We start from the raw sequence: 10,590 nt of genomic DNA, 5'->3' as shown, positions 1-10,590 counted from the left end.
GAGTTTGAGCAAGCTCTGGGAGATGGTGAAGGACAGGGAAGCCTTGTGTGCTCCAGTCCATGGGGTCACAAAGAGTTGAACACAACTGAACGACTGAACAAAATTGTTAGAAAAAGCAGACATTAATGCCTGGCTCCCAACTGAGTCTGGTGCCTGGGTCAGATCTGACCTTCTGGAGCTGAGAAGGGGCTTCATTTATGCCCCAGCAGAAGAGAGCCCTCCCTTGCTGGCAGCCTCTGAGAGACTCAGAGGTCACCATGGCGGCACCCTTACTGATCTTGTTGCTGTCCTTTGTCCTGGGGTCTGCTGCACAGGATGCCCAGGGTGACTAGAGTTTGGAGAAGATTATTGACGGAGTCCCATGTCCAAGAGGCTCCCAGCCCTGGCAGGTGGCCCTGTGCAAGGGCAGTCATCCCCATTGTGAAGGCGTGCTGCTCAGCGAGCAGTGGGTGCCCATCACTGCCCACTGCGTGATGAATGAGTACAATGTGCACATGCACAGTGATGGACTGGTAGGAGGCCAGAAGATCAAGGCCACGCGGGCCTGTCCACCATCCGGGTTAGTCCATACAGACCCGCGCTAACAACCTCGTGCTGGTGAAGCTAAATGACTGGGCCAAGCTGTCATCTACTGTCAAGAACGTCAACCTGCCTTCCCACTGTGACCCCCCACCCGCCCCGGACCACGTGCACTGTTTATGGCTGGGGCACCACCACTAGCCCTGATGTGACCTTTCCGGCGCAGCTCATGTGCACAGGCGTCAAGCTCCTCTCCCCTCAAGACTTCAGGAGGGTTTGTAAGGACTTGCTGGGAGACTCCATGCCCTGTGCTGGCATCCTCAACTCCAGCACCTGTGGAATGGTGTGCCTGCAACAGTGACTCAGGGAGACCACTGATGCGCAAAGATACCCTGCAAGGCCTGGTGTCCTGGGGACGTGTCCTTTGCGGCCAACCCAATGATCCAGGTGTCTGTACCCAAGTCTGCAAGTACGTCGATCGGATAAAAGATCATGAGAAGATACCGACAACCTCTCCCTACTCCCATCTCTCCATCCCTACGCCTTGGAACAGGAAATTCACAGAAATAAGGACATCAGTGACTTACAGTTCTACACGACCTTATCTTTCCTCAGAGACATGTCAGAGCCTCAGCAGTATGTGTGTAAGCCAACAATACGTGTGTAAGCCAGTCAAATCAGTAAGGACCTAAAAACCAAAACAAATACAGAAACCTTGGTGCTGGTAAGGATGTAATGAGACCAGCCCTCTCTGCCACTGAAACTGTAATTTCATACAGTTTTTATGGAAGGTGATTTGGCAGTTTGAGTGGGACATTTGTTCTCTACCTTTGACCTAGTAATTCTAGTTGTCTACTAAAAAAAAAAAATCCAAAATGTGGAGCAGAGTTTGAATTTGTCACAATATTGTTTTTTATAACACGATAGTGGAAACACTGAAGGTGTCTAGAAACAATGGATTGGTTAAACAGTAGGCTGGTTTGAGGCAGGGATACTCTGAAGGTGTTAAGGATAATAATTGTGCAGAATTCTTAGTATTATCTGAGGATGTTTATGCTATGTGGTACTAAATGAAGAAAGGAAGATACAGAAATATATGTGTATGTGATTCTCACTATGTAAAATGAAAATATTCACAAAATAAAACCTGAAAGGACATTTACCAGCCTGCATTTAAAAAAAAAAAAAGAAGACTTGCAAATCAATGGAGTAGAATCAAAGAGCCCAGAAATAAGCCCACACCTATAGGGACAGTTAATTTATGACAAAAGAGAAAAGAAACAATTGAGAAAGGATATTCCCTTAATAAATGGTGTTGGGAAAACTGGACAACAACATTCGAAAGAATGAAACTAGTCTACTGTCTTACACAGCAAAAAAAAATTAATTCAAAATCATTTGAAGATTTTAAGACCTGAACCCATACAACTCGTAGGAGAAAACACAGGTAGTATGCCCTTTGACTTTCATCTTGGCAATATTCTTTTGAATGTTTCCTAAGGCAAAGGAAACAAAAGCAAAAGTAAACAAATAGGACTACAAACTAAAAGCTTCTGCAGAGCAAAGAAAACCATTAACAAAATGGAAATACAGTATACTGCATGGGAGAAAATATTTGCAAATCATATATCCAATAGGGGGTTAATATCCAAAATACACTACCCTGGTGGCTCAGATGGTAAAGCATCTGCCTGCAATGCAGGAGACTCAGGTTTGATCCCTGGGTTGGGAAGATCCACTGGCAGAGGAAATGGCTATTCACTCCAGTTCTTTGCTGGAGAGTCTGGTGGACAGAGCAGTCTGGCAGTCTGGCAAAGAATTAGACACAACTGAGCAACTAACACACACATCTAAAATATACATGAAAAACTGACACAACAACAACAAAACCAGTTAAAAATGGTTACAGAATAGACATTTTCCCAGTGAAGACTTTCATGGGGCCAACAGGCATATGAAAAAATGCTCAATACTAATCATTACAGAAATGCAACTAAACCTACAGTGAGGTATCATCTCACACTCATTAGAATGACTGTTGTTACAAATACAGGGAATAACATGTTGGAAAGGGTGTGGTGAAAGGGAATATTCATACACTGTTGATGGGAGCATAAAACGGTGCAACCACTACGAAAAACAGTATGGAGATTCCTCAAGAAATTAAAAATAGAATTTTCATGTGATCCAACTATTCCACTTATGGGTATTTATCCAAAGGCTACAAAAATACTAATTCATATGTATATATATATATACACGCACACCTTTGTGTTCATGGCAGTAACTTACAATAGCCAAGAATCAAAGTACCATCAATGGATGAACTGACAAAGAAGGTGTAGTGTAGATGAGAACATCAAAGTCCATACCATTTGGGAAAAAAAGAGACTGTGATTAATTAAAAGTAAGCATGTGTGCCTAGTTATTTCTTTAGTAACCACAAAACTCAGTGTGCTCTGCTGAACATCAGTTTAATGGAATTAGAAATTCTGTTTGAAGCCTGAAGTTTACATACAGTTGCCAATTTAGTCACTGAGGGCATGTTCACCCACGTTAAGAGAAAGTGGAATGTGGCCTGAGGTTGAATTTTGCATCCTGATGGCAGTGTCTTAAGTATAAAACCCCACTGTGAGGTCAAGATTAGAAAGATTAAGGGCACAGAGCAATTTTTCTTCGAAGAGCAAGCTCTAGACTTGTAGGTCTGCTTGATAACAGAGCTTTGATCTTTCTCATTTTGTTAATCTGTAAATCCAATCACACTCACAGTTGAGCGCAGGAATCTCATTCCCTCTCATGAGCAAGGCATTCCTCTGAACTGCTATGTGGCCAGGCAGAAATTCTCCCTGAGAGAATTCACGGTAAGTCTCATGACTTGGACTTACGGTTACAAAATGCATTTTAGTTTTAAAAGGAGAAAGGAATGACACAATAACTATTGTAAATATTACGTACAATTAAGATAGAGGTGTTAGAATCAGTAAATCAGACATTTTCTAACTCAGCATATTTATTGTATATATTCTGCATATTTATATATGCATATATGTATTAGAATTTGCACCAGAGAACAGGTGTTAGCAAACTTAACCCATTATGTTAGATTTGTAAAGGTTTCTAGGATTATGTGTGTGTGTGTGTGTGTGTGTGTGTGTTAGTAGAACATAAACACAGCATTCATAATGGGAAATAGAAACATATCATTGAGCTAACTTTCTAATCAGTTACTCAGGTAATGAAATTATTCAATGAATGACATTGGGTCAACTGATTATTAAAAAATCATTACTTCAGTTCTTATCCATCTGTTTCCCATGGATAAAAATTTTAAATGTTGGAAATTTGAAAAATTAATGTGTCAAAGAATGCCCATAAGAATATTTTTTTAAACAATCTTGTGTTTATTATGTGTTTGGATGTCTGTGGTCTGTGGTGTGGCGTGCAGGGTCTCTGTGTGGAGCACAGGCTCCGTGCTGTGGTGTACAGACGTCTCTTTAGCTGCGGCACCTGGCTCTGCAGTGGGCAGGCTCAGCCGCGGTGCAGCGGGCCTAGTTGCCCCACCGCACATGGGACTTTAGTTCGCCGACCAGGGGTCAGACCCTTCACCTGCGCTGGAAGGCGGGTTCCCAACCACTGAACCACCAGGGAAGTCCCTGACAAGTCATGAAATAGGGAAAAAGGGTCATGAAAACTGAAAACCAGAGTGGAAGTTATTGAATATGTTGTCTACGTAAACATTTTAAACTTCTGGGGGTAAGAAACAGTGCAAAAGAAAGTCAGATTAAACTAGAAAATATACAAAAGTAAATTAAACCTCTCTGTATAAAAGTTAATATTTGTAACGTGTCAAAGAACTAATCTCTTGATTCTGCTTTAAAATCTTGCAAATCAGTAAGAAAAGGACCAACTTAAAAGAAGTAGGGAAGGGGAAAATGATTAAGAATAGGTATTTTAGACTGAAAGAAATATAAGTAACTCATAAACAAAATGTTCTATTTTAACCATACTAAAAGAAATGCAAAAGAGAATATTAAGATTCTGTATTTCACATATCAAATGAGATAGATATGAAAGTTTGATAATAGATAATTTTGCGAAGAGTGGGGAGAAATAAGCACTATTTGTGGAGGTTGAAATTGAGAAACTGTTTGGAAAAAACCAACTGTATTGACCCAAAGGTAAAACTGTATGTAACTGTTTATTCTAGCAATCTTAGTTTTAGATTTACCTAGTCATATTCACACATAAACAGAGATAACATGTACAGAAATAATTAGTGCAGTTTTATTTTAAAAGGCAAAAATCTGAAAATAACCTTGATACTATCAGTAGGGAGTGTTTACATAAATTACATTATAGCTATACAACAAATGTGATGCTGCTATTAAAGAATGTGTCTTGCCCTGGAAATCCCATGGACAGAGGAGCCTGGAGAGTTGCTTGTCCATTGGGTTGCAACGAGTTGGACATGAGTTAGTGACTAAACAACAACAGAATTAAAGAATGAGATATGTTGATATGTGCCAAAATGAACAGAATGTATCTTTGAATGGATAATGGCAAAGTAGAGAAAGGTGTATTAAAAAACTCCCATTTGTATAAATATGAAGAAACTATAGACACTCATATCTATATAGCCACAGCAAAATTTTGGAAAAATATTATGTGAAACAGTTAATGATATTAAACTTCTCAGAAGTAAAATTGGAGCTCTGGGGTGGCAGGAAGATAAATTATTTTAAATTAATTGGCACTGGCTACATGGCATGCAGTATCATAGTTTCTTGATCAGGGATCCAACTAGTTCACCCTGCAGTGCAAGTGCAGATTCTTAACAACTGCACCACCAGGGAAGTCCTTGGATCGTCTTTTTGTGTAACTTTTTGTACTACACAGATTCTTTTTACTGTGTATATATGTCATTTTTATAATAAATATTTTTATTTTATTTTTTCCCTATTATTTTTATTAGTTGGAGGTTAATTACTTTACAGTATTGTAGTGGTTTTTGCCAACCATTCACATGAATCAGCCATGGATTTACATGTGTTGCCCATCCCAATCCCCCCTGCTGCCTCCCTCTCCATCCCATCCCTCTGGGTCTTCCCAGTGTACCAGCCCTTAGCACTTGTCTCATACATCCATCCTGGGCTGGTGATCTGTTTCACCCTTGATAGTATACTTGTTTCAATGCTATTCTCTCAGAACATCCCACCCTCACCTTCTCCCACAGAGTCCAAAATTCTGTTCTGTACATCTGTGTCTCTTTTTCTGTTTTGCATATAGGGTTATCGTTACCATCTTTCTAAATTCCATATATATGCGTTAGTATACTGTATTGGTCTTTATCTTTCTGGCTTCACTCTGTATAATGGGCTCCAGTTTCATCTACCTCATTAGAACTGATTCAAATGAATTCTTTTTAATGGCTGAGTAATATTCCATTGTGTATATGTACCACAGCTTTCTTATCCATCCATCTGCTGATGGGCATCTAGGTTGCTTCCATGTCCTGGCTATTATAAACAGTGCTGTGATGAACATTGGGGTGCACGTGTCTCTTTCACATCTGGTTTCCTTGGTGTGTATGCCCAGGAGTGTGATTGCTGGGTCATATGGCAGTTCTATTTCCAGTTTTTTAAGGAATCTCCACACTGTCCTCCATAGCGGCTGTACTAGTTTGCATTCCCACCAACAGTGTAAGAGGGTTCCCTTTTCTCCACACCCTCTCCAGTATTTATTGCTTGTAGACTTTTGGATAGCAGCCATCCTGACTGGCATGTAATGGTACCTCATTGAGGTTTTGATTTGCATTTCTCTGATAATGAGTGATGTTGAGCATCTTTTCATGTGTTTGTTAGCCATCTGTATGTATTCTTTGGAGAAATGTCTGTTTAGTTCTTTGGCCCATTTTTTGATTGGATCATTTATTTTTCTGGAATTGAGCTTCAGGAGTTGCTTGTATATTTTTGAGATTAATCCTTTGTCGGTTGCTTCATTTGCTATTATTTTCTCCCATTCTGAAGGCTGTCTTTTCACCTTGCTTATAGTTTCCTTTGTTGTGCAAAAGCTTTTAAGTTTCATTAGGTCCCATTTGTTTATTTTTCTTTTATTTCCAGTATTCTGGGAGGTGGGTCATAGAGGATCCTGCTGTGATTTATGTCAGAGAGTGTTTTGCCTATGTTCTCCCCTAGGAGTTTTATAGTTTCTGGTCTTACATTTAGATCTTTAATCCATTTTGAGTTTATTTTTGTGTATGGTGTTAGAAAGTGTTCTAGTTTCATTCTTTTACAAGTGGTTGACCAGTTTTCCCAGCACCACTTGTTAAAGAGGTTGTCTTTTTTCCATTGTATATTCTTGCCTCCTTTGTTGAAGATAAGGTGTCCATAGGTATGTGGATTTATCTCTGGGCTTTCTATTTTGTTCCATTGATCTATATTTATATTTCTGTCTTTGTGCCAGTACCATATTGTCTTGATGACTGTAGCTTTGAAGTAGAGCCTGAAGTCAGGCAGATTGATTCCTCAAGTTCCATTCTTCTTTCTCAAGATTGCTTTGGCTATTCGAGGTTTTTTGTATTTCCATACAAATTGTGAAATTATTTGTTCTAGTTCTGAAAGTATACCGTTAACCATATGCTTATCTCAATAGATCTAGAAAAAGCCTTTGACAAAATTCAACATCCGTTTATGATAAAAACTCTCCAGAAAGCAGGAATAGAAGGAACATACCTCAACATATTAAAAGCTATATATGACAAACCCACAGCAAACATTATCCTCAATGGTGAAAAATTGAAAGCATTTCCCCTAAAATCAGGAACAAGACAAGGGTGCCCACTCTTGCCACTACTATTCAACATAGTTTTGGAAGTTTTGGCCACAGCAATCAGAGCAGAGAAAGAAAAAAAGGAATCCAGATAGGAAAAGAAGAAGTGAAACTCTCACAGTTTGCAGATGACATGATCCTCTACATAGAAAACCCTAAAGACTCTACCAGAAAGTTACTAGAGCTAATCAATGAATATAGTAACGTTGTAGGATATAAAATTAACACTCAGAAATCCCTTGCATTCCTATACGCTAACAATGAGAAAACAGAAAGAGAAATTAAGGAAACAATACCATTCACCATTGCCACAAAAAGAATAAAATACTTAGGAGTATATCTACCTAAAGAAACAAAAGACCTGTACATAGAAAACTATAAAACACTGATGAAAGAAATCAAAGAGCACACAAATAGATGGAGAAATATACTATGTTCATGGATTGGAAGAATCAATTTTGTGAAAATGAGTATACTACCCAAACAATCTATAGATTCAATGCAATCCCTATAATAATGAAATATTTTTAAAATGTCACTGCACTGTTCTCCAGATCTGCATCTACATTCCTTCCCTGCAGATCAGTTCATCAGTACCATTTTTTCTGATTCCATGTATATGCATTAATATATTTGTTTTCTCTTTCTAACTTCACTCTGTATAACAGGCTCTAGGTTCATCCACCTCATTAGAACTGACTCAAATTCAGTCTTTTTATGGCTGAGTAATATTCCATTGTACATACACAGTAGGGGAAGGTAAAAGTGGGATAAATGGAGAAAGTAGCGTCGACATATATACACGACCATGTGTAAAATAGACAGCTGGTGAGAAGTTGCTATGTGACACAGGGAGCCCAACCTTACCCTCTGTGATGCCCGGAGAGCTGGGATGGGGGGAGGAGGGAGGCTCCCGAGGGAGGAAATACGTGTATAGTTATGGCTGATCTGCATTGTTGTACAGCACAAGCCAGCACGGCATTGTAAGGCAATTTTCCTCCAGTTAAAAGATAAAAAAATCACTGCACTGAAGTTTTTCATGTTTGACTTCAGAATAATGATACCTATTGAATGAGTGCTGATCATGTGTCAAACACTGTGCTATGTTTTATAAATATTATTTTTTTTTAAAAAATTTATTGAAGTACAGTTGATTTGCAATGTTGTGTTCATTTTTGCTGTACAGCAAAGTAATCCAGATACACACACATACACACACACACACACATTCCTTTTCATATTCTTTTCCATTACAGTTTATCACAGGATACTGATTGTAGTCCCGTTGCTGTAGAGTAGGATCTTGTTGTTAATCTATTCTATATATAATACTTTACATCTTTCAGTCCCACAATTTCAAACCATCCCTCCCCTACCCTGGGCACCCACAAGACTTTTCTGTATGTAAACATTATTTCTAAACCTCAGAACAACTATGAGGTAGAAATTATTTCTGTCTTCAATTTAAAGATGAGTAATGCAACATCACTCATTATCAGAGAAATGCAAATCAAAACCACAATGAGGTACCATTACACGCCAGTCAGGATGGCTGCTATCCAAAAGTCTACAAGCAATAAATGCTGGAGAGGGTGTGGAGAAAAGGGAACCCTCTTACACTGTTGGTGGGAATGCAAACTAGTACAGCCGCTATGGAGGACAGTGTGGAGATTCCTTAAAAAACTGGAAATAGAACTGCCATATGACCCAGCAATCCCACTCCTGGGCATACACACTGAGGAAACCAGATGTGAAAGAGACACGTGCACCCCAATGTTCATCACAGCACTGTTTATAATAGCCAGGACATGGAAGCAACCTAGATGCCCATCAGCAGACGAATGGATAAGGAAGCTATGGTACATATACACCATGGAATATTACTCAGCCATTAAAAAGAATTCATTTGAATCATTTCTAATGAGATGGATGAAACTGGAGCCCATTACACAGAGTGAAGTAAGCCAGAAAGATAAAGACCATTACAATATACTAACACATATATATGGAATTTAGAAAGATGGTAATGATAGCCCTATATGCAAAACAGAAAAAGAGACACAGAAATACAGAACAGACTTTTGGACTCTGTGGGAGAAGGTGAGGGTGGGATGTTTCAAGAGAACAGCATCGAAACATGTATATTATCTAGGGTGAAACAGATCACCAGCCCAGGTTGGATGCATGAGACAAGTGCTCGGGCCTGGTGCATTGATAGGACCCAGAGGGATAGGGTAGAGAGGGAGGTGGGAGGGGGGATAGGGATGGGGAATACATGTAAATCCATGGCTGATTCTTGTCAGTGTATGACAAAAACCACTACAATATTGTAAAGTAATTAGCCTCCAACTAATAAAAATAAATGAAAAAAAAATAAAGATGAGTAATGAAAGTTTGGGTATGTTAAAAGACTTGCAGAAATTGCAAGTTATGCACTGTTATGTGCTACATTTACTCCATCCAAAAGTCTCATTAACCAAATGAATTAGAAGTTTGGGTTCTTAAGAAGCAATGCCAGGATCTAGCACATTTGTGAAAATGGGAACAATTTGCTCTCCTTTTGTAGCTTTATTGTTCGTTAGATTCATAAAATGTTCGTGGCAGAGGGAGGATTCCTAATCTCCTGGCATGACACAGTAACTGGTAATGGTCTAGCCCTACTGCCATAAACAGCTATAAAACTAGATAAAACATGTGAAAAAGTACTTTCGGACACTGTACAACAGACACAACAGAACCGTGATCCCTCAATAAGGAAAACAAGTGAAGTGAGCTCCATGGTGATTGCAGCATTCTGCTCAGAGACACATTGTGGTCGTAGCATCTGGGACTGGAGACCAGGAAGAGCCCAGGTGTCTGGCTGAGCGAAGGAGACAGAATTCAGAGTTTGGAGATACTGTGGGGGCCTGGAATTTACAGACAGAGTAATAGGAAACAACTGCGCAGGAAGAAGGACTGTGGATGCTTGCATGAGACTCCCACTTAGCATTTAGCCGATACTACGATGTGCTTGCGCTGGGTGAGACTCTGAAATCCAGGGTGAAAACCAGTTACCAGGGAGCTGAGGAATCAATGGAGATTCCAGAGTTTACATGTGTTGTGAAGACATTTGAATTCCACCCACCACAGACTTTATTGACTGCCTCAGATAACTGACACTTCAGAAAAGCCACATCTAAGGATTCAGCCCAGCTCTAACAAAACTTACAAAGTCTCAAGATGATCAATCTGATCCATAAGTAA

General features: G+C 39.5%; 1 pseudogene; it reads left to right on the top strand.

Annotated features, from left to right (window-relative positions):
* Positions 1-257: 257 nt before the first annotated feature.
* LOC133068520 (kallikrein-7-like) lies at positions 258-1,089 on the top strand (annotated as a pseudogene).
* Positions 1,090-10,590: the final 9,501 nt, after the last annotated feature.

Source organism: Dama dama, chromosome 2 (assembly GCF_033118175.1).
Source record: "Dama dama isolate Ldn47 chromosome 2, ASM3311817v1, whole genome shotgun sequence".
NCBI classification, from domain to species: Eukaryota; Metazoa; Chordata; class Mammalia; order Artiodactyla; family Cervidae; genus Dama; species Dama dama.
This window is presented reverse-complemented; position numbering and strand designations above follow the sequence as displayed.